The 27,637-nt window shown below is 38.5% G+C and overlaps 1 pseudogene; it reads left to right on the top strand.

Moving 5' to 3' along the window:
- Nucleotides 1-713: 713 nt before the first annotated feature.
- LOC113045307 (supervillin-like) lies at nucleotides 714-27,637 on the top strand (annotated as a pseudogene).

Raw genomic sequence — 27,637 nt, 5'->3', positions numbered from 1 at the left:
AAATTTCCCCAGTGACCGCTAACTCCCATTTCCAACACTTTACCTTATATCCTACGAAGTCCATGCACTCAAATAAATTTGCATAATTTAGATTTCATTATCTTTGCTTTCTCCATATACAGTCATAGTAGATGTTGGCAAACATTTCCCTTGTTAATTCCTCTTCATCTTTCCACTGTTTTTTTTTTTTAACTGTTGATCTTTGCCCTTCACTAGAGACCAGCTCCTAACAAAAGACTTGGCTTCATTCCTTTTCAGTTTTTCACTTAAAAAAAAACAGGTGCAGCTTATTTGTGTGTCCGTGGAGTCACTGCTGGCTGAAAGATGTGCAAGTAAATGGTTACAAGTCCTGCTATTGAAAAACATATTTCTGAACGGAGATATGTTGGGGTTTTAGTTTTTTTTATCCCCCTGAATGTTGAACATGAATGTCAGGTAAAAGTTACCTGTAGAGATTTATTAAAACATAAGGGTTTTGCACCGAGAGGAACCTTTTCATAGTTCCTCCTAGAAGCATCGCGTAGGCCCCTGGCTGGAAGTACCCACTTTTTGGCACGTTGTACCACAGGAATTAGTAAGTTTTAGTTCTAGGAACTCAGTTTGGGGGAAACTGAATTAGCTCCTAAACATCGGCTCACCAGCATTTTTAAAAAGCCAAGTAAAAATGTTTACTTCATGAACATGGAAAACAGTGTTAATGGCATTTAGCTACCTGTTGTCTGCAGCGCTGTGTTCTTTTCCTCATACTTGAAGGTACGCTATGTAACACTGCAAGTTGTCATGGGAGATTCAGTCAAATTTTCATGCCCTTTCAGTCACATAAGTTTGTTTACATTCCTTTTTCCTCATTGTGAAAGCCACAACACACAATAACAACAGCTACAATCATGGCCTCCTCCATTCACTGGTGGTTGATGTTTGTAAATATGGCTGCGAATAAGGATGTCGCTTTTGGCCATTTCAGAGTTCCTGCTGCTGGTACGAATGCACCCAGGAAAACTGCCCAATGGGGAAATAGGTTTTCTAGGAATCAACATGCTAGTTAGTTCCTAGAACTGAGGTCCTAGAACTACGTGGTGCGAAAGCCCCTATGCTATTCTAAGATGAGGATCTGGTTCTTATTCTTGATATGTGGGACAACATTTTTTTAATCAGTCATCATCTCTAATAAATTTGATGACACTCTCTCTCAGGATGATAGTAGGTACAAAAACTTTATCTGGATGATTGTTAATTCCTCTCTTTCCTCCCTAAATGAAGAATACGAGTAAGAGAGAGACAGACAAGGGAGGACATCTCGGTAAGGGGTTCTGATTCAGGGCAAGATGCATCTTCTGTACGACGTCATCCAACAGTAGCTCCTCCATATTTAGCTCCACGACCTCAATCTGCAAACCAACCACAAACACGGAGCTCTGAACCCCCAATCCAACCACCTAATCAGGTGACCCGTCAACAAAGGGCACATAGTGCAGAACGGCCGCGATTCCACCGCACTCACAGTATGGACTCGCCTGCCTTTCAACAAATAGTTTCAAGTGAAACTGGAAATCATCAGCGTGCCCAAAGTGCCGAGCCCCCAAAATATGAACAGAGTCCTGGTATACACCCTAGCACCATGGGTCATCAATCTGGATTTGGGCAAACCAAGCAATCCCTACCAAAGCGAAATAATCAAGATGCTCAAGAACCATCACAAATGCACAGACCTTCACAACAACCACATCTAGCATACAAAGATCTCCAGCAGCCATTACCTGGTACTAGAGATGCCCCACCACCTGTACAAAAGTATCGAGCTATCCTTCAACCAGTGCCTGTGGATCAGAACACACGCCAACCAGCTCAAGCACATGCACCTACTCAGAAGCCTCTGCGTGAACATGAACACACCTTGCATTCACGTCTGTCACATGGGCATTATGGTCACACCCCTCTGCAGTATGGTTCAGTCCAGGCACTGCCTCCAGCATATGGACAAATTGTTCACTCAGCTCCTTCCCATACATCTAGCCATATATCTTCATCTTCATATGCTCATACAGCTCACCCTGTGCCTGGACCTTCACTTAGTAAGTCTGGGACACTGGATCCCAAAGGACGATTGCCCAAACAAAGTTTGGCACCTGCTGAAAAAGAGGGTGAAGAAACTAGACAAAGGGCCAGTGTTGATCACATTCAGCCCATTCAAAGAGAAGGTCGTTTGGCATCCAGAGTGGATCCAGCTTCAGAAGGATTACTTAAGAGCAGAAAAGCTGTGCTACCCCTCAGAGATCCGCCGCAGGCAAAAGAGTGTGGATGATCCCATGCGTGGACAAACTGATGAAGGTTTGGAAAGTCAGAGAATCCGAAGGATCAGCCAGTCAGAGGAGATAGAGGAGAGAGTTGGAAGAAAGTTGCACCAGTTTGAAGAAAGGGAGGGGCCTAATGGAAGAGGAATCGCTCAGATGGACAAGGAAACAATAGCAAGTGAAAAGGTAATTGGTCTACTAAAAGAGAGAGAACAGCATGATGACCGAAGGAGCAGTCATTCTGAAGAAAGAGATGTAGATGGTGGCAAAAAGACTAGTTGGAAATGTGAAGATGTGGGACGTGGTGTAAGGAAGATTGGTCAAAGAGAAGAAAACAAGCAAGTGGCTGGTATTAAAAAGGATCTGAGTCAAGATAATTGGAGCACTCACCGCTTCGAGGGGATGGAACAAGGAGGTGACAGGAAAGTTGATGAATTAAAAGAAAGAGAATGGGAAGTTGATCAAAGACTAGGCCACACTCTACAGTCTGTTGAACCAGTGGTGCATGGTGATAAAGAGCAGAAAGACCAAGGGTTCCTCCAAAAAGAAGTGGCAGAAGGACATGGTAGAAGACGACGGATTAATTTGTCAGAGAATGAAGAAGGGCATATCAGACGGAGAAGGATAAGCCAACCAGAAGATGATTTGGAGGAACGTAGGGTACGTAAAATTGGACAGTTGGATGCATGGGAAGTGCAAGGAGTGCATCGAATGTGCCAGCCAGATGATAATTCTGAAAGACCTGAGAAAGGAAAGCAGACCAACACACATCTACCTGAGGAAATGGACACAGCTACCAATGAACAGCATTTTCCACACCATAGGGTGGGAGACGTTGGAGGCTACTTACAGAAAGGTTCCTCCCTCCCACAAGCTCAACATCGAGTGAGCCAGGATGCAGGAGACCTGAGGCCTAAGGTGCGAATCCGCTCCATGTCAGATATTGGAGTAACTCAACGTTCTGCTGCACTGAGAAGTGTAGAGTGTGCTGTCAGTCGAGAGTCTGCATTGGTGATAGATACAGGGCTTCACACTAGAGAACCAAGTGGTGCGGCCAATGGTGAAATGGGCACCTTGGACACAAGAGTTTCTGTTGCTAAGCTGAGACATTCCTACCTGGAGAATGCTTCTGGACGCAGACCTGAGCTGTATGTGAACTGGCATGTCAGCATGCTAAATCAATTTTTTATCAAAGATAATGATTAAACCCACTAACCTAAGTAATTATCCCAACAATTGCATGCAAGTTCTGCCTATTTTAATCATATGCAATCACTTGTGTGCTGCTCATCATTTAAAGGTTTAATCTGTTATTGCTGAAACTTTGCCACTTATCATCCAAGCAGCTAAATCTGAAGGAGTGTTGGCTTAATTTAATCTCCTCTATCTACAGTACATGAGCATCAGGATGAGATTTTGTAGATTGGATGCCATGGTACAAACTGCTTGATCTTAACCTTGCCTTGACATTGCGTGAAGAAATTAGATTTTATCTTCTTTAAATGCGTGATTATCATTGATAAATGTGTTGTGTGATTTGTTGATTTATTGATTTTTATGATGTATTGCTCCAAAATTTGGGGGAATTGGGATAACCCAGACCAACTTATCTAAACTAGCTGTGTTGCAGCATTATGTATTTTTAAATATAAAATTCAGTCTCAACTGTGGGTCCCCTAAAATGCCCTGAGAGCTTTTTTGTGTGCACAATTTTTTTTTTTTTTTTTTTCTACAGATGTTTCTATTCTGTGAATGTTGGTGTGAATGTTAGAAGCTCGGTACTAAACAAACAAATTTAAAAAAATCTTTCCTGTCTAACAAAGGGAGTCTAAAGGAGATCAGGTTCTCATGGAGATTGATCCAGTTGTCAACAGTGACCGGGAGAAAGAAGCACGTCGGCCCAGACGTTACATTTCCCCTGGAGATGACAGGAAGTCATCTGAGAGGTTTAGAACCCAACCAATCACATCAGCCGAAAGACTGGAGTCTGATAGGTACAGTGAAACATGAAGTCAGGTGTTGTACTGAAATCACTAATTTATTATCAGTAGTGGTAAAATGTCATTGTTTTATATTTAAGTATCCCGCAGTCTTTTAATAAATATGCTTCATATCTGAATTTAGATATGAATGCATTTTTAGAAAGGTTAAATTGTTATCTGAAATGTGCATTTGTTCTAGCTATGTAGTTATTTTTTCTTTTCTTTAGTCATCATACTATAACACTTGAATCTTCAGGGTCAATAATTTTCTTTTTTTTTTACTTTTATCTTCAGGTCCCGTCTTAGTCCAGAGCTTCAGCATGCAGAATGTAAGTCTAAATTTGAGCAATATCAAACAAACCAAATATCAGCAGCTGTGATTTGGCCATAGTCATTAAAAAAAAAAAAAACCCTTCTATAAACAGTGTATATTCAGTAACCTAAGTTTAAATCTATTTTTTGTCTAGTGGATGAAGAAAAAATGGATGAACGAGCAAAAATGAGTGTGGCAGCCAAGAGGTCTCTTTTCAGGGTATCAAATCTCTGTAGTATACAGAACTTGTTATATGAAATCATGTAAAACTAATGATTACTAAAACATATATACAGAATATGTATAGCACAAAGGTGTCAATACATTTGGATAATAACCAAGCTTTTTTTTTTTTTACCTCTGGTCTTGCAGGAGCTGGAGAAGACTTCAGATGGAGGTGTCCCCAAACCTCGATCACGCAATGCTGCGGTTGAGCGGAGACTCAGACGAGTGCAGGATCGTTCACGGACACAGCCGGTCACGACAGAGGAAGTTGTCATTGCCGCTACGTAAGCCTTTTCTGCTTTTGGTTATGTAAAGGACCTAGCTCTCATATCATTAAAGAAATTAAAAATTCTGTGGACATACCTTCATGTTTTTGTATTTTCTCTGGAACACAAAGATAATTCTGATGAAACAAGAATTATTAACAAATAATGACTTGAAGTTTTTATTCTATTTTGTATGTATTCACAGAGCTCAGATGGTCTACTTTGGCAGAATTTTTGTTTTTAGTCCTTGTGGTCCTCAGGAACTTTGGATGTTTGTAAAAAAAAAAAAAAATGCAGCAGAATTGACAGAATTATTCCTTAAGGGATAAACCCATCATTGTCTACTCACATTCCCATAATCACTTGTTTGATGCTGAATTGTTTTACATTGACCATGATGATTTTATGATTGCTTATACGCCCCTACTTTTGCACTGAATCTTGTTTACTCCACTCTACATTACTTTTCGTTTTTGTCCTCCTATAAGTTCCCCCGCTCCCTCATCCCAAGTCATCACTATTCAAACCACTGCTCCCAGAATCCCCAGTCCTGCTGTAGTCAGCACGTCCATGACTAGTTTCAGGTATCATTTGAATGCTTTATTTTATTTTGTGTATATATGAGAATATAGGCCTTGTCGTCTGGGTCTGCATGCTGTTTCTTAATTTGTTCTTTGCTTGACTTGGACTTTTTATGGAAACAGGATAGTGTGTTCTTTGACAGCATGACTGCATATTAATAGAGAATTCAGAATAGAGTTAGGAGACAAATCCAATCACTGACTGGTGCATTAGATGAATCCGTTCTCTAAATGTTGCAAGTCTCTGTGGGAATGTTTGTGCCAGTGCGCCATCTGCTGCTGGATTGTACGTTCTGTTGTAAATTGTTGTTGGGAGTTTGAAAACTCAATGTCTGGCATGGGGTTATGCAGTTCCTTGATTTTGTAATGTGAGCAAGTGTCTGTGTATGAAAAAGTAAGAGTATTTTAAGGTGTGTTAGCATGTGCAGATGTTTTGGGTGTCTACATTAGCGCATGGTCACTCAGATTAGCTGTAAAGAGTCACATGGTAAGTAGCAAAACACATTTGGCGTTCTCGATGTGCTTTGAAATGTCAAAGGTGTCACCCGTCTGTCAACAGTTTTATGAGATTGACAGATGGTGAGAGATTTACTTAAATTCGAGAGGCAAAGAGAAAGAAAATCAATGAAATTAAATTACAAGATAAAAACACAACACCAATGTATTTGAGTTTTAACTGAGAATGTGGACTGGAATATTGACCAGGCAGTGAGGTGAACTCTGTTTGTGTGTTTATTAGGGTGAAATTATCTGATTGAAGCTGCAGACTGAAAAGTCTGTTGATGTCATCTCCTCTAAGTGCTCAATTTGACCATAATATGAGATCTCAAAGAGACAGACTTATATAAACAAATGAATAAACTGGATTACCTACTCACTGGAATACTTTATTATAGTATAACAACCTGTAATTCTCCTGTCAGTCTGCAGGCATCATCAGCACATGGATCGACTCAGGAGAAAGAAGAGGTTTCGAAGGAGTCCGTTCCGGGAGAAGAGGATTTGGGTCCCGAGGAGCCAGACTTATCAACACTAAGCCTTACTGAGAAGATGGCATTATTCAGTCGCTTGTCACAACCCTCTGGCCAATCAGCAAACGGAACCCGTCCTGACACACGCCAGCGGAGAGCCAACACCCGCTTTCAGACTCAACCTATCACCCAGGATGAGGTTGATCAGGTGAGGCCTCCCTCTTTTTACCTGTGTGCTAGTTCATTGTATTTAGAGACTATTATAATCTTTACGTTTAAGTTTGCTGTCACTAGCAGTCTAGAAAATGTGCTCTTTACGTTAGGTAGACTTTATTAAAGAGAGGTCATTTAGAAGTTGTAGTTGATTCCAGAGACATTATGCTATTCACAGGAACATGCAAAAGGTGTAGACCCGTCTGGTCTCACAGATCAACCCGCTGTGACTAATGATTCTGCTGGTCCCCGTCAGAGCGAGCAAGTAAGACACTCTGGACTGAGGCTTTTGATTGGCTGGTCCGTGAGAGCTTTGCCTTGGCAACAGCTGCTGATTGGTTGATTGCTGAGGCCCCAACAATGTTGCATTTCCAACTGGATATTTGCTACTGCTGAGTTGTATTATAATGGATTCATTACTGTGTTTTAAGAGACTGACCTGTTTTATTTCTTATCTGGGTTACTGCATTTTACTGTGCCGGTTTTAAATTATTAAAGGTTTACCCTAAAAATAAAAATTGCCATTTATTTTTTCAAACTTTTTTTTAATGAATGAGATGATTTACGCTGATTTTTTTAATGAATGAGATGATTTACGCTGATTTTTCAAAAGCATATGGAAAACAAGGGCTGTAAGGCTCCAAAATGTAGTCTTTACCTCACACAAGACCTTATGGCTTCAGATGATATGGAATATAGCAAAAAGAGAACAATTAACTGTATTGTACTTAAAATATTTAAAATATATTTTTGAAAACTACTTGTAGATAATATTATTGAAAAAAAAAAAACTATAACTTGACTATAATTTGACCTGTAATGTTATTTGATGTTAAATTTAAGTTCAAATTTGTTCATTAAATGTTCTAAATTGCAACTTCATTACAAATGTGTGTAATTATAGATCAATTTAAATATACAACTTAAAAGTTTCAATAGAAATGCAGTTATTAAAGTATATTTTCACAACTTTTATGGGGGTTTTCTGACTCTCAAAAGTCCCATTCACTTATATTCATGGGGGTGAAAAAGCAGCCAGGACATTTTGCACAATAACTCCTTTTATAATCTACAGAAGAAAAAAAAATGATGATTTTTTTTTTTTTTTTTTAGAGTTTTGGAAAGAAATGATGACCAAACATAATTTTCTTCATGAACTATTCCTTTAAATAGGCTATTCTGTGCTTGCTTTGAGACAGTTTTTCTCAATAATGTGGGATAAGAATTGTTTTAAATGGACCTTTATGATGATGATTAGTGGTGTAAAAAAATCAGGTTTGTTGCATGTCTGAGAAGTTTACCAATGAGGTTATTGGTATGCAGAGCACATCCAAACTCTGTAAGCTTCCTCTGAATCATGCATCCTGCATATGACCTCTGACCTATCTGGGCTCTGTAAATGTGAACACTGTCTGAAAATATAATTTTTCTTTCTGTCTCCAGCTGCAAAATGGGAACGTGAAGTTGGAGCCTCTCTCTGCATCACTTGTCCGCTCTGTTACCGCGGTCACCACCCAGGCCTCTGTTGCCACGGTGATAAGTGCTTCCCCATCAATGACCGCAGATGTTCGCATGGGGATCTCTGCAGCTCCACCCACCTCTCAGGCCTCACCCAATCAGGCGGTCTCCGCTCAGCTTCCTCCCTATGAAAGAGGAGTTCGATACTTCAGTCTTACAGAGAGTGGGGAAAGACCCACACCTGATGTTCAGTCCCCGCCCCCCACAGAGCTGCCCGGCCAATCGGCATACAGCAAGGGTGTGGCTGACGAGAATGGGCAGAGGGGAAGACTAGGGTATTTAAGCAGAGAGGAGAGAGACATAGTGCCCCCCAGTGTGACTTCTCCTCCGCACACACATGCGCTCAGACACACTCCCCCGCATGGCAGGGGAGATGCAGAACTGAGTGGCCCACGGGAGAGGGAGAAAGAGGGTACACCCGTCTCGCAGGGAGGCTACCTCTCGCCAGACGCCCATCAGACAGCAAATGGAAGTGGTACCAGAGCCATCGTCTCAGGTAAGGATAGAAATAAAAAGACAAGAGGTTTAAAAGATTTGCAAACCAGCTGTCTATTGTCTGTGTGCACACGGTCACACACATGCTGCACTGATTGGGCTAACTGGGTTAACCGGCCTCCAGCCTACATGCTGCTCGAGTCGAATGTGATTAGCATAATTTATCATACATCAAGCATGCGGCTCTCTTTGTCTGTCACGCTAAACTAATGATGCTGAAATGAATCGGGCAGAAGTGGCTCCGTGGCTTTTGTTTGCGCTCCCCGCCAAAGCTGTTACTATCCATTTGCCTGGAAGAAATAGGCGTGTGTGTGTGAATTGTTTTGTAGTAAAGAGGGAAATGAATGAAAGGCTGGAGCGGTAAGATGGTAAGAGTGTCTCAGTGCAAACTGATAGACATGCTGTCAGCCTACAGGAAAAAAACACAGCGGGTTATAAGGTACATGTTAAAGGACAGTCATGATAGCAGAATGCGACATTGGCTTTCGCAGGATAAAGGGTGTTTTTAACAGTGAGCATGTGTGTGTTTTGTGCGGCATTGGTGCTTTAGGCAGCTGTCTGTTGTGTGTCAGATATTGATTGTGCTCTGTGATGAACACGATGTGTGTGTAAGCAGATGTGTAATGATTTTTTCCCTTTATCCGTTGCATTGAATAGCTGTGGCTACACAGTATTTGTCTTATTAACTGGAGGGATTGACGTAAAGATTTGAATGGTATATTAGCGTTGAGCTGTTTTTGATTGAATCTGATTTAATAAGTACTGATGTAATGCCTCTGGTTATAGGGTCTCATGAATCTTGTCTGTTTTAAGTCCAGCTCATAATTCCATAACTCTACATTTTTGCATTCCATTAATGGAGGTTTAGTGGGTGTTCAGTTGAAATTTATAAAATGATTAATGTCACAATACAAGCACATATTTTTTTCAGAAATTGACATGTTTCTGACAGCTTTTGAGCAATTTACCCTGTAAGTCTCTTTGTATATGAACTTGCTCTCATGCTGGATCTCAATGTGTTTCTCCAGATGTCTCTGATCCCAGAAATCCCCTGAAGACAGTGAGCACATCTGCAGTCATCTCCAGAAGTTCTTCACACACCTCAAATGCTCTCACTTACCTCCAGCAAACCCAGTCTTACACGCCTCCGCACCCTCAAATCTACACCCCACCCCACTCTAGACCTCAAACACAACCCTACAGCCCGCTGACACCACCACAGACACCGGCCAAACCACAAACACACCCTACTTCTGACTCTCAGGTTCACATCCACATTGACTCTCAGGGCCCTCCATGGCAAACCCAGCTGTTCCCTGAACCCCAGCGGCAGGTGCAACCCAGAGTCCCGCCGCAGACGCAGCCCAAACCGCAATCTTTCCTTCTACCTCAGTCACATGCCTACATACCCCCTCAACCCAAGATACCCCCTAAAACCCAACCAAAACCCCAGTGCTTCATACCCCCTCCAACACAGCTCCAAGAAGAGACCCTGGGAAAATACGGCCTGTCTGGCCTCGTCGTCTCCAAAGACCAAAAGCCAGAGATCCACGAAGATCCAGAGGCCATGACATCTATGTCAATCAAAGAGAGGTGTGTGCTGGTAACTTCACGTTGTAAGTCAGCATACATTACATACAGTATCCATAGTATCCCATTTATAGTAATTCACACAAAATATGGCATATTAGCTTAGGAGTCAAATTTTGGAAGTAAAAATCATATTTTTCTCTATATAATTTTTTTTTTAATTAAGCAGTAAACCTTTCAAAATGATTGTCCAGGGCTCAACAATAGTCTATGCATTTTTATTTGCTCTAACAAGCTTGTCTCTGGCTACAAAGTAACATACTATTTTGTTACTAACATTTCATTTTAAGAAATGAAATGAAAAAATATAAATAAATACACAATCATCCACACATTTGGGGTCAATATGATTTCTAAATGTTTTGAAAGCTGTTTCAAGGCTGCATTTGTTTGATCAAAACACTGTAAAAACAAACAGTAATATTGTGAAATATTGTTACAATTTAAATTGTCTGTTTTCGATGTAAATATATTTTAAAATACAATTTATTCCTGAGATGCAAAGCTGAATTTTACTCCAGTCTTCAGTGTCACATTATCCTTCAGAAATCATTTTAATATGCTGATTTGCTTCTCAAGAACAATTTCCCATTACTATCAATGTTGAAAACAGTTCTGCTGCTTAATATTTTTGTGAGAACAAAATGTTGGATACATTTTGTGTGACACTTTGAATCGAAAGTTCAAAATAATTTTTTTTTAAGCTAGAAATCTAGATGTGTATGTGTATTTGGAAAGTATTACAGCTAAACAGCATGTTAAAAACACTGCAGTGTCATATTGCAGTCTATTGCTGATGGCTTAAGATGTTGCAGGTTGACTGGAGCTGTTCTCCTTCTGTCTTGTCTAATAAATGAAATTGGGTCATATCTGCTCTCGGTGAGCGCTGATAATGCGGACAGCACTATTTTAGATCTCCCAGTCTTTCCCGCAGGGCAGGATAAAATGAGTGCAGACAGAGAGATAGAGACAACAAACCATGACAAAGTCACATGAGAAAGCTGAATTGTGGTGAGATTTGTATGCTGTAGTATTTGGTGGGATTTCTGAAAGGGTCTTGTACAACAAACACTTTACTGTTGTCATTTTTCATTTTATATAATATTACTCCGTTATCTGCATGAGTTTCACATCTACAGTGTAAAAGTCTGTTCAAAATGGAGTGAAGCGTTTGATTATTCCATTTCTCAGATTAGCCATGTTGAAGAAGAGTGGAGAGGAAGATTGGAAAAACAGGATCAACAAGAAACAAGAAGTTAAACAGGAAGTGGTGTCCGTAAGCGAGAAGAGTAGTCAAATAATGGAGGAGCAAGGCTTTAAGAAAAAGGTAAGTATCTGTAGCCTCGCAAAACTAAATCTGGAAATGCATCACAGGGGATACAACACAAAATTAATGCATTTCTTTTATAATGCATTATATACAAAGGCTTAAAGTGAAGTGACGTACACACACTGTGAACACACACCCGGAGTAGTGGGCAGCCATTTTTGCTGCGGTGCCCGGGGAGCAGTTGGGGGTTCAATGTCTTGCTCAAGGTCACTTAAGTCGTGATATTGCTGGCCCGAGACTCGAATCCACAACCCTAGGCTAAGGAGTCAAACTGTCTAACCACTAGGCCATGAATTCCCCAGAAGTCGTGTCTAATGTGTCACCACCAGCTACACAATATTATACAAGTTTTTACATGTCTGGGTGCAAGTAATAACCAGTGGGATGTCTATAAATAGTCACTAATATAGAGTTGTAATGCTCTTACCATAAATTCACTTTTTACATTCATATGAAATACTGTAACTGCAGTTTTCACATTGTCATTGTATTTCATATATTTATATTCAAGGGTGTACAAAGTAATGTACCTAGGTTCAAGTACAAATACTGTCAAAAATGTTACACAATAAAAATGTACATACTGTAGTCATAGTTTAAAAATTTTTATTTTTTATTTTTAGAAAAGCTAAGAACTATGTGGATTTTCCCTTTTAGTATTTTTTTAATGCAGTTTTTATTTAAAGAAACCTGTCAGAAATCACTGTTTGTTTTCTTGTTTGGTTTCTCTTTGACAGTGGGGAAAAATATATTTATTTTAATAAAAGAAAATATAAAAGGATATATACAAGTAAATGTAAAGTTATGTAAGCATGAATGAAGGCTTGTGACAAGAAATGTATTTTGTAATTTTAAGTCTGCATGAAACTGTATAAGAGTAAAAATATTCAGTTTTAACAGTACTGTTGTAAAGGACAAATTCTCCAAAATAATACATAGTAAATAGTAACTAATAAATACTAATAAATAGTAGTGAACTATTACTCAAATACTTTAAGTCTCTGATGACATTTGCATTATGACTGGTGCTATAAAGCTGTGAAATAAAAAAAAGCCCATAAATGTTTCATTCAATTCCTTACACTGTATAGACGTTAATGTAAGAATGACATGTGAATACAACATCTCTAATGGTGCCATTAGGACTTGAAATGTATATTCTTAGATATTCTTTTAAAAGTCATTTTTTTTTGTTCCTTGGAAGAAAATACAATGCTTAAGGTGAGTAAATGATGGGAATTTTCATTTTTGTTAAAGTATACCCAATCAAAAGCTTGAATCAGATGTGTTATACTAATTTGTGAATAGTAACACCTTCATTTACTCCTGTAGGCAAAGCTGTGAATTGACTGCCTAGAACTGAAACGCATACTTTACACAGTCTAAGTCATTTCACAGCGTGCTATTCATCTTTTCAGATGCTGTGTAATTTTCAGTGTTCACTGAGTTTTATATAGAAACCCTGTGCTTTCCAGAGTTATTGTTACTCTCAATTCAGCAAGTGCAAAGGTTAAAGGAATGAAGGGTTTTCAGTTTATCTTAAACTGGAAGACCAGGTCTTTCGTACCAAATGGATATCATGTAGCATTTTTCCAGTTGTAACTCTTTGTACCTCTCACACACGCGCGCACACATGAATTTCCTGTGTGTTTAGAACGAGACCGTTATCAGAGAGTTTGCATCCTCTGAGCAGCTCTGGGTAAGCGTCTGCATCGGTGTCTGTCTCAGACGAGTTTGGCTTTAGCTGCAAGATGACTGGCCGGCCTGCAACTTGCAAAAAGCTGCTTGACTTATCTTCTAAATTAACCTCATTTTATAGCTCATGAAAAATTTTACATGTTTCTGTTGGTAACACTTTACAATAAGGCTTCATTTAGCATAACATTTCTTCAGCATTTTTGTTAATTTTGACATTTTCATACATTATTAAAACTAACGTGAACTAACATTAATAATTGTATTTTTATTAGCTAGCATTAACAAAGAATAAGTGTTGTTAAAAAATACTTAGCTTATTATTAGTTTGTTAGCTAATGCATTAATGTTAACACACAAGACAGGCGGGTATAGCAAGTTAATATTTGCATTTCTCTAAAACTGTGCTGTTGTTGAATGTTCAGAACATGCTGTAATAAGTTCACTTAACATTTTCGAGCAAGCACCTTGCTTTTCTAGATGGACCAGATCTGTGCTTCTCAACTGATGGGTCAGATCTCAAAAATAGGTGACTGTTTATTTCTGATATCATTATGGTTTGCGGAAACAAAGAACATTAACCCTTTATGTATAGAAATCATAAAGGTCAGTTTACAGTATGCTGTCAGCTTAAATCATGTTAATATATTTAAGTTTTGGCAGTTCATAATAATATTGTTAAACTTACATTTTTGAACAATAACCAGGTTTGGTGCTGTGTTAGTTGTCACTTGTTATCCAATGCAGAATATAAAAAATCTTGCCTGACGTAAAACCAGTTGAGAACCACTGGTCCAGATTTTTCTTTTGCCTTTTCCCCTCATTCATTCTCTGACCTCTGTTCCTCTTCTTCCATTCATATCTACACACATTTTTTCATTCACTGCTTTCTTCTATCTACTTCCTGTTTCCCGCTTCTCCTGTTTGTAGGAACCTGTCTTTTCTTCCACCTACTCTCCTCCTCCTCTCCCATCTACCCCAAAATGCCAATATGTAGAACAACAAGGCCAGGTAAGAGGGAGCGTGTGCATTTTGGAACCATTTCATTATTAACAGAACTCTACGAAAGGTCTTAATTTACTCATATGTTTGTTCCATCGTTCAGTCAACAGATAATCTGTATCAGTCTAGAATGTTTTGAACATTAGGTTTTGTCCGATGAGATAGGAGTTGCTTAAATCTATTTCATGAATATTTATGTGTGCATGTATTTAAGTATATATGATAACTACTCGGACTATAGTATATACAGTAAATGCCTTGTTATATAATCTTTAAGAGAGTCTAAACTACATAAATAATATCTGTGCTTTAATGCACCAAGTTAAAATTGTCTGGTTTGATTTAGTTTATAATAGACTTTTATTATCGGTGTGCATAATATATGCTTTAGTTCACTGTGGATGATTGTAGAAAACACATTTCTCTGACAAAACCAGGCAGCACAGCCAAATTTCTGTAGATTTACTTTGGGCAATTGCATTTATTAAACGAGCGTTGGTGGCATAAATGCGTAAATCTAATTTAGATGGAAATGCAGAGAACTTTGAGTAAGGATGACTGCATTTTTTACGCTTGCTATTAACTGTCAGATTTCAGTACTCTATGAACAGCAAAGAGAATGCTTGTTCTAATGTTTTAAAAGCATTTTTGACATGGGCTGTACAATTTGAGTTTGCTGATGACCTTCTCGTTTGAATTATCTGTCCATTACGTCCAAGTCGTTGGTCTTTCCTTCCTATAAACATGTTGGAATGATCTATAACCATCTTGTCTGTTTTGTCTCATGATCAGAAGCTTGAAGAGGGGGAGGGACAGATGTCAATTGAAGAAAGGAAGCAGATGATCTCTACGAGAGAGGAGGCGTGGCAGAGTACAGGGAGGGGCGTGGCCAATGACTCCAGCCAATACACTGTGGCTGCCAGGATGGTGAAAAAAGGTTAGGATGTGCATGCTTACATATCCTTAATTATTATCCTGAGTTATTATCCTTAAATGCGTAAAAGCTTTTTGTTACATTTTTATTAGTTTAAGAAAAAATAGTTGGACAAATCAGAGATTAAAATACTTTTTTGGCTTCAAATCTAAAATAAAATCCTGTAAAAATGCTCTCAAAACAGTAACACTAAAAAAATACATATTGAAGAATTAAAAAAGTAATAATTTAATTTAAACTAACTTAAATTGAAATGAAAAATGACAAGATGCCCATTTTGGAGTCTGCATCAAATTAAATTTAAAAAAGTGATTTTTTTACATAGAAAGCATATTAAATGCAAGTAAAGATGTGGGTGAAATATTGTTCCATCATCATTTAGCATAGCAGAGAGTAATGTAAAAATGAAACAACATGCATACTCTGTCCTGTACTTATTAACAGAAAAGAAAAAGCATCATATTAAATTGTATTATATTTAAATGATTAAAAGCATTCTGCTGACAAATGGATAAAACCAAGTGGTTTGAAGGATAGTGGCAAAGAGAAAGACTTAAAATTACAATTAATTAGTTTTGGGGTGCTGAACCATGATCCTTAAAGAGAGTCTAAGATGATTCTTGTTCTAAATATGCCTGACAAGATTCTTTGTTAATAAACTATTGTTGCACTGAAGTACATTTTACTGGTTCCATTCTGTAAATCATTGTACAAATGTAAAATTTATAAAACCGAATTATAAATGTTTGTTACTTATGCCATTTGTATGTACATTTAATTTAGTTTTTTTTTTAGCATTACATAGGTAGCATTCTTATTTTTCTGTGTCTCTTATCTGACAGGTCTGGCTGCTTCCTCTGCAGTGATCAGCCCTATTCTGTCTCCGGTCTCTGCTAAACTGAAGAGCAGTGTGCCTGCTATCTCGAAGCCACAGGAAGGTACGTTCAAGAAATGCACCCTTCATGAAAGATATTCTTCTTTGGAAGGCACAAAGTTTGAGAGAGTTTGTTGTTGCACCATAATAACTGGGGCACAACCCTGATGTGCTGCAGAAATCGAGGCCAGAGCAGAGATGGAATCTGATAAGAAGCTGGAAAAGCTGGAGACGTTTTTAGGGCGTTTGAACAGTAAAGGTGAGTTGATTGATTGCAAAAAAATCTCTTCACTTTGTTATGATGCTATGAGCCCACTGTAGAGGTAAAAGTAGAAATAATAATTGCATTTTTTTTATTCTCAAAATCTTTGAAAAATGAATCCGTTTTCATTTGCTGTCACAGTGACCTGATAATGAAGCTTTTATTTAAACCATCAAGACTTTCTGTGGTGTGAAACATTTCCACTGCCATCTCTCTCCATTGCGCTGTCATCTCAATCCCTTCCTTCCTCTCAGTATCAGGTTTGCAGGAGACGACTTTGACGGTGACAGAGAAAGCCGTGAAGGAAGTGATGCGACTGGATGATGAGATCTTTTCAAAATTTTACCGCCACGTCACAGATATTCCCCGCAGCAGGATGCATCTAGATGAGGACTTTGATGCCATCTTCGGAAAACAAACTCCAACGTATGATTTTAAGTTTCTGTTACTGTGTGTATATATATATATATATATATATATATATATATATATATATATATATATATATATATATATATATATATATATATATATATATATATATATATATATATATAATTTATGTATTTATTTTATACAGTTTTTTTTTATACGCCATATTGTAGTTTTCCAGAAATCATACAAAAAGAAGTGTTTGGCTCTAAGATTAATTTAAAGCTTGCTCATTGCACTTTCTCTGACTTTTGGCCTCTCTTTGGCTTCTAGCTTGACATCAGCTATGGTGCAGCACAAGCGGGCCGTTCGTCCCTCCCGTAATGTCCAGGCCTCCAGGAACCCCTTAAAGATTCTCGCTGCCAGAGAAGACATCCGACAGGAGTACATCGAGGAGAGACTGAACGTCGGTCAGCTAGAAACCAAGAGAATTAAACAGGAGAAAAGTGAGTAGACGTGCTTCAGTTCACTGTTCTCACAACTGAAATAGTTAAAAATAATATACAAATATTAGATGTAAAAGCATCTAAGCGTCTGATTTTTTTTCCTTGATAGCTGACAAATGTTGAAGAATTAATAGCTTAAACTAAAATTTTAATAATAAATTTATAAATAATATTTTTAATAATTATATATTTTAAGTACCATAATACATAATTCTAATATAAATAGTAATAGTACTAATGTCAATTTAGCAGTAGCATATAAATAACACTGAAATAACATTGCTTCATAAATATATTTTCACTGAGAACAACATAAACAATGAAGGAAAGAAAAGGGAAAAAGTTAGAGATGTCAACTTTTTTTTTATACAAAACAAAAGGGAAAAAAGTGTGTTGGAAATCATTTCTAAATACTGCTGTTCAGGAAGCAGGACATAAATTGTTTCTTGTGTTGTATTCATGTAAATTGTGCATTTACATGAATAAAATTATGCTTACAAAATAAGATTAAAATATACTTAACTTCCTGTTGTCATGTTGTTTTTACCATGTTTTCCAGTGAGCAAGAGCTCCAGTTTGTCGGATGCAGCTCTGGCTGGTTTGGCCAGTAAAGAGAGCTACAGCAGTGTGAGTCTGCGCAGTGTCAGCGTCTCGGAGCAGATGACCAATAACAGCGCAGCTCCCTTCAAAAAAGTCATGCTCATGCAGGTCAAAGGTCAGTCTGTAATACTGTAACACTGTCTCCAAATCAGGCATGATGTGATAATGTGATCCGTGGAAGTTTTTCTTTCACATTAAGCTGGAAAGCCTAATTAGTTCAAACATTAAATGGGTTCTGATGAAAACAGAAAAATTACTTCACTAGCATTAAGCCTGGCATACAGTGTAATACAGAAGGCACAAAATATGATATAGTAAAATTGTGATATTTTACTGCAGCAGGTATGGTATGTGTTTTAGTGGTTGAGTGTGTTAAACTATGTATATAAATGTTCACCAGGTCGACGTCATGTCCAGACCAGACTAGTGGAGCCTAGAGTGTCCTCTCTGAACAGCGGTGACTGTTTTCTACTGGTCACGCCGGAGCATTGTTTTGTTTGGATTGGAGAGTTTGCAAATGTCATTGAAAGAGCCAAGGTACCATCTGAGTTCTTAAGCACGCCAGTATTCATATCATCATATAGCTTTGTACCTCATTGCTATGTTGTTCCATTTGACATCCAGGCATCAGAACTGGCCACTTTCATCCAGCTGAACCATGATCTTGGTTGTCGAGCTGCACTGGTAGAGACGATCGAAGAAGGAGTAAATGCACAAAGCCCCGCAGCTGCTGAGTTCTGGAAGATTCTGGGAGGACCAGCCAACTACCACTGTATGTACCTTCAAATAGATAGCGTTTATGTGCTATTATCTTACTTGAAATTAATAATATTTTTCTCTGTGTGTGTGTATAATGATCACAGCGGCTGGGTCTCCAGACGAGGATGAGATGTATGAAAGTGCCATTGTGGAGACAAACTGTATCTTCCGTCTTGTGGATGATAAACTGCTTCCTGATGATGATTTCTGGGGAAAAGTGCCTCGTAGTACACTTTTGGGCTCTAAAGAGGTCAATTTTTTTTACTTTTTGAGGTTTTAGATACTTTTTATTTGTGCATATTTTGCATATCGTGAATGTGTTTTTCTTGGCTCTCTTTTCCACATTAGGTTGTAGTGTTTGACTTCGGTAGTGAAGTGTACGTGTGGCATGGTAAAGAGGTCACGCTGGCTCAGAGGAAGGTGGCGTTTCAGCTGGCCAAGCACCTTTGGAACGGGACGTTTGATTATACCAACTGTGACATCAACCCTCTGGACCCTGGAGGACACAACACGCTCATACCGAGGTGAGCACAATACTTAAATTATTTGAAGTTTCACACACTCTAATCATCCACTTAACTTTGAGAACCTCATTGTAAAGTTGTCTGTGTGGCTATTTTTTAGGAAAGGTCAAGGTCGCCCAGACTGGGCCATATTTGGCAGACTGACCGAACACAATGAAACATGTCTTTTTAAAGAGAAGTTCTTGGACTGGAAAGATGCTTCTCGACTGTCACCTAAAAATGTCATCGAGCACCCCTTCCAGCAGAAGGTGGGTCACTGTGTGTGTCAGTATCTGTATACCGTATCAGTAAAAACATCCTTTCACCTTTTTATTATTAGGGATGTGAATTGGGAGCAATGTACTGGTTCTGATAATGTTTTCCCTTCATCATTGTTTGTAATTATGAGCAAGTTATTGAATACCTACATTATTAAAAATGCAGTGTCATTTCTGTTCACCAGGGCTACATTTATTTGATCACAAATACAATAAAAACGGTCATTGTGAAATATTATTTCAGTATAAAATAATCGCTTTCTAATCAAATGCATAAAAAAATGCTCCTGTGATGTCACATGATCCTTCAGAAATCATTCTAATATGCTGATTAGCTTCCCAATAAATATTTCTTATGTTAAAAAGTTGTGTTGCTTAATGTTTTTTTTGAAACTGTGATGCATTTTTTTTCAAGATTCTATGGTGAATAGAAAATTAAACAAGAACAGCACTTTTAAAGGAATTTCAAAAACATTTCTGTTTTTGTTCACTTTTGATTAAATGTTTTTGTTTTTTATTTTAAGTATTACATTTCTAAAAGTATTAATTTTTTACAAAAAGATTATTCTGACTTCAATCTTTTGAATATGTCTAAGAAATAAAATAAAAACATAGTAACACCATAATATAATCACAATATACAACTAGATTCAAAATATTGCATATTTTAGTGAAAAGGGAAATTTTTGAATCCCATCTATTCCTTTGGTGTTCTTTTTATTTAAGCGCAACTTTTCTTATTCTCTTCTTTTAAACCGCTCTTCTTCCCTTCTCAGGAGTCTCCGGGCGCAGATTCTCGTTCTGAGTGTCGGGCGTACAGCGCCTCTCTGATGCTGCCGGTCCTGCAGTCGCCCATCTGCACAGTTCTGGACGGTCAGAATGTGGGTCGAGGACATGGTCCGGTTGAGAAGGGCTCGGATGACTGCATGCGCTCTCTGGAGATCAGCACGGTTTCTGTTGATGTCTGGCACATCCTAGAGTTCGACTACAGCCGACTGCCCAAGCAGAGCATCGGCCAGTTTCACGAGGGAGACGCTTATGTAGTGAAATGGAAGTACATGGTGAGCGCAGCAGGTTAGTAATGGCACCGGGACAAATGAACTTGCCTGTCCATGTACCATTGTATAATGAATGATTAAACACCAGAGAGTTAATACAATTTACACTTAGTTAGAACACGGTTAGGACTGACATTATGCAGTATGTGGGAAAATTCTATTGCAGAAATATAGAATGCACCCTCTCTTTATATGCTGGTATAAATCTGTCAGTGCTCTCCTTTAAGAGTGTCATTGGATGTGTGTGTCCATGTCAGTGGGCAGCAGGCAGAAGCTGGATCAGGTGCGCAGTGCGGGTCCCGGCAGAGAGAAGTGCTGCTATTTCTTCTGGCAGGGCAGAAACTCGACGGTCAGTGAGAAAGGAACGTCTGCACTCATGACTGTTGAACTGGATGAAGAGAGAGGAGCACAGGTAGGATGGGATACTGCTCTGAACACACTTGACTGCTTTCTGCTTCTCTCATTCTCTCACTCAATGCTTCTGTGACTCATATTCAGATGCAGGTCCAGCAGGGGAAGGAGCCGCCCTGTTTCCTGCAGTGTTTTAATGGAGGGATGATTGTGCACTCTGGGAAGAGAGAAGAAGAAGAGGAGAACATTCAGAGTAAGAGGATTGCATTTTAGTGTTCGTGTTCAATCTAAATTTAGGCTTTGTTAGGAGCAGTGATGGGTAGTAACTGATGTATGCAGTCTGGATTATGTTATTAGATTCCAAAGTTAAGCACGTTATCAGATTATGACTTTCTTAAATTAAGTTACTGCCAACTATATTTGAAAGCAAGCGTAGTATGCATTAAATCTACTATTCATAATATGTGCATAGTATGTTGGTAATAAGATTATCAACATTTGCTAATTTAACAAGAGCTCATAGTGTTACACACTGTATCCCACAATGCATTTGAACTTTCATTGCCTTAGGTCACTTGGGACCCAGAAGCATTTTTTTTTTCTTTTATCATTCATTAAAATGTTTTACAAATTGTTTAAAAAAACAAAACCGCTTTTTTAATAAATAATTTATGTGTAATGGGCGCATGTGAGAACAGTATAGTAACATATTATTGTTTGACACATTTAGTCATCCGGATAGTTTTAAGTACATGTATTAAATTAGTGTACTGTGCACAAAGCTGTATACCAGTGTATTAATATTTGACTGTTTGTAATCTGTGTTTCAGGTGACTGGCGTCTGTACTGTGTGCGTGGTGAGGTTCCTGTAGAGGGCCATCTGCTGGAGGTGGCATGTCACTGCAGCAGTCTGCGATCACGCACATCAATGGTCCTTCTGAACATCAACAAAGCCCTCATCTACCTGTGGCACGGCTGCAAAACTCAAACAGACACACGCCATGTCGCTCGAACCGCCACAGAGAAGATCAAAGAACAGTGAGTCATTTATGCATTTTATTTATTTTTTAATTTATTTTTTATATAGCTCCGTTTCCTTGTAATTTACTTCTGCTTATTTATACTTGGTGCTATAAAACTGATTTCAGAGCATACGCTAGCATTCAAAAGCTTGGGGGTCAGAAAGATAAAAAAAAAAAAAAAAAACATTTTGCCCAAAAATGTTATGATTGAAATCTGTATTTGTGTTTCCTAGACGGCCACTGGAGGCGGGACTTCACAGCAGCTGCAATGTGACCATTCATGAATGTGAGGAAGGTGGCGAGCCAGTGGAATTCTGGGAAGCGTTAGGCAGGAAGGACCGCAAGGCATACGACTGCATGCTTCAAGGTACAACACACCAGAGGAGAGTGGGACTGCATGATTTTGGAAGTTTTGCTGATATCACGGACAATAATGCACGCCAATGCATGGGGGGGGGTCTGCTACTTAATAAAATAATTGTAAATAATAAGTCATGAGATTAACAAATCAATTATGGGAAAAATTAAAATTAACAATCAAAATGTAAGTTTTTGTTTTAGTATGACAAACATGACGCATCATTTTCACCATTTATTCTCAGAATGTTTCCATAATTTTAACTTGTCTTTTAATTTCAGATTTTAATGTTTTCAAATTTATCTCACAATTCTGACTGGTTATGAAATTATGATTAACTAAAGCATGTTTTTTTTTAAGTGGTGGAAATGGATCTATGGCTTGAGAACATATGTGATCCCAAGAATTCATAAACTCTTATTAGTTAGACTCTTTCGGTCTTTTTTTCTCTGATTCATCTGGCTTTTTTACTGTTTTTATTTCAATATTTCTCACTTTTTTCAGACCCTGGCAAGTTCAACTTCACGCCGCGTCTGTTCCAGCTCAGTAGTTCTTCGGGTGAGTTTGTGGCGCAGGAGTTCTTCAACCCGTCCAGAGCCACAGAGCTTGTTTGCTCCCTGCCGTTCCTGCAGGAGGATCTGTACTCTGCCCCTCAGCCAGGTAAAAGGAAATTACACAGATGAACTCTTTCTCCCAGGCGGGAAACAATGAGTAAGTAATGATGCATGTTTTTCTCCCCGTCTGTCCATTTCTAGCTCTGTTCCTTGTGGATAACTTTCATGAAGTTTACCTGTGGCAGGGCTGGTGGCCGCAGGATACTGAGTGTACCGGTTCTGCCCGCATCCGCTGGGACGCAGACAGGAAGTGCGCTATGGAAACAGTGTTGCAGTACTGCAGAGGTGATTGACAGCCTTATTGGCCAATCATCATTTAGTTATGTCAGCTAACTGTAAATGTGCATCTGAACCAGCAGCTTGTAATGTTGTATGTTGCTTCACACACAGTTCATGTCTACATATGCTGTGAATATAGATTACTGATGCCTCTGTTTGTCTAGCAGAAAAGAACGAGAAGAAGCCTCAGAAGTCATACTTGATCCATGCTGGATTGGAGCCTCTGACCTTCACAAACATGTTCCCCAGCTGGGAGCACAGAGAGGACATTGCTGAAATCACAGAGAGGGTGAGATGCTCAACATGTGTTGTATTTTTGTCAGTGAACGAAACTTGAAAATCAGAAAGCAAATTTTCGGTTTAGACAAATCAGAAATCAATGACTGAAACAGTGATGTTAAATGAGTGTTTAAAGGGATAGTTCACCCAAAAACTTTAAACTTCATCATTTACTCACCCTCAAGTTGTTCCAAACCAAAGAGTTGACAGTCACCATTGACTTCTATAGTATTGTTTTCCATACTGTGCAAGTCAGTGGCTGCCAAGTTTTTCAAATTTCAAAGGTTTTACTCTGTGTTAAAATGAAGTGTGTGTGTGTGTGTGTGTGTGTGTGTGTGTGTGTGTGTGTGTGTGTGTGTGTGTGTGTGCAGGAGGCAGAAGTGTGTAACCAGATCATTCTGGTGGAGGATGTCCTGGCTCAACTGTGTCAGAGCACTTATCCTCTAGCAACACTGCAAACCCGTCCCCTTCCCCACGGCGTCGACCCGCTGAGGCTCGAGATGTACCTGACCGACGAGGACTTTGAGGTAACGCCATACACTTCTATGAGAGAGATCACCTGTGCATCTTGGGATCGGTGTAAAAATCGTAAACCGATGCAAAAGTATTCACATCCCCGAATAATCTATTCACATTTTTTATTGTTTAGAAGATGGGAAACAATCTTTAATTTAAAACCGGTTATAAAGTGACAAACTCAATCTAGAATTCAAATCTTATGAGAAATGTAGATTTATGTGGAAAAACAAAATAACCAATAATGCACCCCCCACCCCTCCCAAAAAAAATACATTTGATTCGGTTAAAGGGACACTAAGTAGGAATTACTCCCATCTAGTGGTGAAATTGTATTTTGCATTCAAACTAATTTTGCTCTCCAGCTCCTCGCTTTTTCAAATGCGCGTTGCATCTACGGTAGGTGATATGTACGAAAAAGCTTTGACAGGATGTCTTCTAATAGCACTTCGTCGAGTTTTCCTTCAGGTGAACAGGTGTGTTATTTCAAACAAACTGCAACATGACCATAAACAAACGAATGTTACAGTATGAATTACTGACTGTGGAAAACATGAAATATTGTAATTAGTAGTTATGTCTTCTTTATTCGTTATATTTTCTGAATAATGTGCATTGTTAGATATAAAAAAAATATTGTAATATAGATTGTAACACTGACTTACCTGTCGAGAAGAAAACTGGCCACTTCAGCGTCTCTTTTGAAATCTTTATCAAGCATTAGCTCTTTCCACCTAGAAAAAGCTTCCCCGACATTAACTCTTGTTTTCTGTAATCTACGGTCACGTTTCCTTTTACGTTCTATTTTTGACTGTTTTGGCGACGATGTTTTCTTCTCCTGTGGCGCGGCATATGTATGGTCCATAATAAGAATGCAATCCAGACTTTTAAACTTGCCTGTGCAGTTTCAAGCGCCTCTCACTGCTCTGCACCTGCGTTTCTGGCTCTGACCGAAAACGCGTTGTGGAAACGCGTTGGCTTAGTACTTTTTGTCCCTCTCTGCTATTATAGTTTTGCAAGATGGCGGAACTACATGGAAGCCTCCGTCGACCTACCCGTCCCATGTATATAAAGATAATAAATTCCTCATTTACGAGGATTAGTTTAAACATTGGCATAGGTATTTGTACACCATTGAGGGCATATTTATGAATAAAAATATTGATTTTAGATAATAAAATACCTAAAAAGTTACTTATTGTCCCTTTTAAGCAAGTTTTTACAACAGTTTATTACATTTCCATTTTTTTTATCTTTTAAATTTAAATTGCCAAATACAAGTGGTTAAGCAGATGCTCATCCTATTAATGGTTTCTTCAAGTATGACATGACTAGATACTAAATGAAATTAAATGTTTTGCCGTTTTAGGCGGGGGTGTAGGGAATTCTGAGTGGGTGAGTATCTCTGATATGGACTGGGGAAGATACAGTATGTTTCTGTGGCACTGTTTACTGACAGCCTCACTTTGATGCTTCATTTTTCTCCCTATTTCTCGCACCCTTTGGATTTCTCTTGTCTAGTTGTATCTTTGAGAACTTTTTGAACAAATCACACAAGCACCCATGCATGCACAGAGCACACACTGTGTGAACAGATTTTATCCAAGATTTGCAAGATTTTTTTCCAGCAATTCAATTTCTGAGAATGGTATACTGAAAGCACAGTGTCCAAACTAGGCATGGTGATAATCATGTGATAAATTATATATTTTCCACACAAATGTCACACAGATAGCGACATTTTCACTGAGATTTGGCCATTTAAAGAGACCGAGACCAATGCACATTAAACCGCCAACTTAAGTCGGTTCATTTGTTTTTGTTTTCAGTCCAACAAGACTGCATTTTGTCCACACTTTGTTTTCTTGAAACCTTTTTGTGGTCTTAATTTAGCCGATCACAGTCAAAGTGCATGTAAATCCAACAATTGTTGGCAAACCAGTGGTCCTGTCCCAAATTCAGACCATTGGTTGAATAGATTGTTCAATCCCTGATTGGCTTGTTTAAAGTTGTCTCTGCACATTGTAATAGGATTTTTAACACAATGTGCATCCTTTACAATCTAGTTTCCTGCACAAGCATCGAGGTTGTGTGGAGTAGCCCCGCCCACAGTCAATTCTGATTGGTCCAAAGTCTCTCTCCTGTTATCTGTACAGTATTTGTAAATCTTTTGCAATTTCACTGAGGTTTAAACCCAGTGTGCCTAGCTAAGACACAGTGTTACTGTAACCCTTCTCTCCTCACTTTTCTGCAAATTTAAGATTGTTTGTGCGAATATACACTTCCATTCAAAAGATTGGGTTCAGTAAGGTTTAGTTTATGTATTTGTTTATTATTTTTAAGAAATTAATGCTTTAATTCAGCAAGGATCAATTAAATTGACCAAACATGAAAAGCAAAGAAAGTAAAAAAATATTTCCACATATATATATATATATATATATATATATATATATATATATATATATATATTTTTTTTTTTTTTAAACCTTTCTATTCATCACTGATGACTGGAGTATTGATGCTGAAAATTCAGCTTTGCATCACAAGAATGAATTACATTTTAAAATCTATAACAGATATTTTCAATTTTAATGTCTCACAATATTACTTATTTTGGTGTTTTTGATCAAAAACACCCTTGGTGAGCATAACGTGTTTTAAAAACATAAAATCTTACCAACCCCAACATTTTGAACCTAATGTATGTGTGTATTTATGTGCCTGTGTGTTTCTCTCTTTTCCCTCACTACAATATTCTCTGTGTTCTCAGCGAGTGTTAGACATGAAGAGAGAAGAGTTTGACACTCTGCCTGGGTGGAAGCAAGTGAACCTAAAAAAAGCCAAAGGACTCTTTTAGATGCCTGACTAAAGTCATCACGGTGACAGATTTAGCACTGTCCATTTCCTTAATGGTTCTGCGCTCACCTCAGCATTTAGACCTCTCTCGGTGAGGAGAAGTGGTTGTGCACTGAGAACAGTGTAAACGGTCAGGTCAAAGGTCACTTTAGGATCTACAGATTCACCTGCTGTGGCGTCTGCTTTTGATGTGTTTCTGAAGTCTGTGGAGGTGATGTCTGTGTGACGATCTGTGGTCTGTATGGGAGTATGTTCATGTAACATTTAAAACAAGTTCATGATATGAATCGACTCACCTTCCCATTCGGTACGATCTGCGATGGGTTTTTATTGTGATGTGTGTTAATGTTTGAGAAGTCTGCTGAATAATTGGAAATTGTATAAACTTTGTAGCAAAAGATGAAAATCCTGTGTGATCGCTCTAAATGTTATCATGTGTCTTAGAATGTTCCTTTATGATTCGAGAGGAGTTGACCTGTTCTTTGTGTGTGGTATTCTCGTGTGAATGGCTGTTGTGATGGTGCTGGTCTCTTTTTCTTCAGGTGTGAGGGACATCATGTTGGTTCGTATTTGGACAGCATGGAATAACGGATGAGAGAAAGAAAAGATATTAATTTAAATGTACAGTATAGTGCCTTGCTTCTGTGTACAGTTTCTATACCAAACACACACTAGTCTGCATTTCAGAGACTTTCTTTGTGATAAAAGAAATAAATAGTGAATAAAGCATATTAAAAATCA

Source organism: Carassius auratus, chromosome 27 (genome assembly GCF_003368295.1).
Source record: "Carassius auratus strain Wakin chromosome 27, ASM336829v1, whole genome shotgun sequence".
Taxonomy (NCBI): domain Eukaryota; kingdom Metazoa; phylum Chordata; class Actinopteri; order Cypriniformes; family Cyprinidae; genus Carassius; species Carassius auratus.
This window is presented reverse-complemented; position numbering and strand designations above follow the sequence as displayed.